The following is a 3309-nucleotide window of genomic DNA, read 5'->3' on the forward strand; positions in this document are numbered from 1 at the left end:
TGTTCCTTCAATGATATGAAGTCTGCCAGTACCATGAGAGGAGAAACAGCCCCACACCATGATACTTCCACCTCCAAACATCACTGTTGGTATTGTGTTATTCGGGTGATGTGCAGTGCCATTTCTCCTCCAAACATGGTGTGTTGTGTGACAGCAAAAAAAAATCAATTTCGGTCTCATCTGACCAGAGTACATGCTCACAGTAGTTTACTGGCTTGTCCAAAGGTTGTTTGGCAAACCTTAAAGGAGCTACAACATGTCTTTTTTTCAGTAGTGAAGTCTTGTGGCTGAGCGTGCACAGAGGCCATGGCGGTGGAGTGCATTGCCTACTGTCCTTTCTGTCACAGTTGTACCTGCTGTCTCCAAGTCTTTCTGGAGCTTTCCTAGGGGTCCTTGGCTCTTTGGCTACTCTTCTAAGTATCCTTCTGACTCCCTGATCAGAAATCTTGTGAGGAGTTCCTGTGCGTGGCCGGTTGATGGTGGAGTGATGTTGCTTCCACTTACGGATAATGCCCCCAATGGTGCTTACTGGAAGATTCAGAAGTTGTGAAATACTTTTATAGCCCATCTATATATTCTAACCCAGCTGACATTACCGTAATTTGCACAGATTGGAGATAGAGTTGCCTCCTAATTAGTCATGGTTTTCAGCTGGTTCCTTGCCTTTCCTTGATGTGGTGTAGTGTGTTCAATACTTTGTTCCTGTTTCATTCCACTTTATTACACATAACTTTATTTACATATGGACTTTAATGTTTAGATTTTTTGTCTGGATTGTTTGAAGGTCCTGTTGATGGTGTCTTTAGAAAGAGGCTTGGTAGAGGGAGTGTAATTACATTTTTGCTGTGAAAATGGGGGTGGTAAGATGTTCACTGAGCTCTGGTGGTGTTGAAATACCTACAGTGAGACATTAGACAGACAGTGATCAGTAAATTCAGATTACAATAATGTTACTCCCCTTGTAAAAAAAAAAAAAAAGCAAGGGGAGACAGGGTAACTTGAATTGAATTTGTCTTTAGAACTTAAGTCTGGTGAAAATTTCACTTGAATAGGCTCATTGGAAATACATTTACTGGACAAAATCTTGATGTGTTCAATACTTATTTCAATACTTATTACAGTCGAAGCAGAGGGGCGGGGCTGGAACGTGAAGGTGTGGCCAGTGGAGGTGGGCTGCAGAGGCTTTGTAGCCAGCTCCACCACAAGGCTCCTGAGGGCAGTAGGGATCAGAGGACAGGCCCAACGGAAGGCAATCAGAGAACTGTCCACTGCAGCAGAACGGAGCAGTCACTGGCTGTGGCTGAAACGTAGGGACCCAACATGGGCTCCCAAATGACCACGTGGTGCCACCGTGCGACACACACCCAGGCCTGATCAGCCTGTGGTGGGCCAACCTCGGCAGAGGGTGTCTTGTGATAACTGGCCGAAACACCCAATGAGGTCGGGGACCACAACTGAAGATGTGTCGTACTGGTGGCACCACGTGATCATTGCCAAATTCCACTCCACCCAAGAGGACATCTCCAACTCCACTCAATTGTTGTGCTGAATATTTAGGGATTTTAACAACCAGTCCTATTAAGAATCCCTACTTGTTTCCCCCACTGTAGGATAGTTGGATAGTATAGGAAATATGTGACATAAGCTGATAACCCTGATACCCCGTCAATCCTAAAGATAACTGTTTTTCGTTTTTTTCAAAGTGACTAAGGGGTGGGATAAACAAACATGTCACAACAATCTTGCTTTATTGTTTCCTTTTAGAAATATTGCCATTTTGTTTTCTCTTGCTGCTGCTGCTGCAATGTTGACTGGAACTGAAGCCATAAGAATTATAATAAATAAAGTAATACACTTTTGGTACACATGGCAATAGAAAATATTGTGGTTGTCCTGGGGGAGTGGTTGGGGGTGTAGTAAACCAGCTATTTTCCCCACCCATTTTCTCTGTTAGTTAATGTGAGGTGTCAACATTCAAATACGTATCTTCTTCAACTTCAGATTTCAATGAATGATGTCATTTGAAAGCTTACAATCTGTCCTTTCATCGTATGTAAAAAACAGAAAAATGACTTCAGCTACTGGTTATCCCAAAACACCTGTCACATGTACAGAACATACATACATATTAAAACAGGTGTGATGAAAATGGCAGAACTGGGCTTGTTTGTCAGCAGAAGTGTCACCATGTGACCATTAAGATGTTGAAAGTATTTTTTATGTGCACAAATAAAGAATTTTAGATTGCTTTGCTTTCCTATAGACTCAAGTGGAATCTTTGTTCAGTGTTATAATTTACACAACACAGGCATTCTGCAACCATTCCAACCAACCTCCCATCTGAAAATAAACATCTAAAATCGGAATAGACTCAGAGTTGGGTGTTGGTCATATTATTGATGATATCATATTATTTTATGATCATACAGTTCATACAGCCGCTGTTCTGCTTTGCATCCTGCTTCAGACTGATTAATCCAAGGGGTTAAACATTACAATACACTCTTATCTCATTGCACAGTCCAAAGTTTGATACTTTTAAAATAATCTCTACATTTTTTTTATTTTTTTTATTTTTTTACTTTTGTTTATTGTATTTTTATACACAAAATGACAATAGTGTTAATTTATATATTACATAGATATTATATTTATTTATTTATTTATATATATAAAGCACTTATGAATGACAGCGTCATATTAGAGAAAGAAAACAGCACAAAAAAACCACGGCGGTCAGTCAGCTTGGTCATATTTAACACATTACAGTAAAAGTCAGTTAGGTGTTTTTTTGGTCCTGCTGGTTAAAATGGATGACATGCTCTTATCAAGTTGTACTTTGGAATTGGATTTAGTAATAAGGAAATTCTTTGTCTATTGTTATAAGGTGATTTTGTGCCAATAGACAAAGAATGTCCTTTACTATTCTTTCATCTCAGAAGAATCGCTAAGATTAGATCATTCCTTTCATTTGAAGATGCTGAGGTTCTAATTAGTGTTGTTCCGATACCATTTTTTGATCCCGATACCGATACCGATACCTGACCGTGCAGTACTTGCCGATACCGAGTACCGATCCGATACCACGGCGTTTGAAAAAACAAAACAAAAAAACATGTTTTTTGAGCCGCATACTCACCTCGATGTAAAATTATTGCTAACACTTAGTCTGGCACTGCTCAAAACCTTTGTAAAACAGGAAAAAATACCAACAGAGAGTGAATGCTATAGAACTTTTTTTTATTGTCTACCTGGTATGGTGACAAGAAAATCAACCCCTTATAAAACCTGAAATGTGGCTCTCACAGA

Source organism: Nansenia antarctica (assembly GCF_963989245.1).
Source record: "Nansenia antarctica genome assembly, chromosome: 3".
Classification (NCBI taxonomy): domain Eukaryota; kingdom Metazoa; phylum Chordata; class Actinopteri; order Argentiniformes; family Microstomatidae; genus Nansenia; species Nansenia antarctica.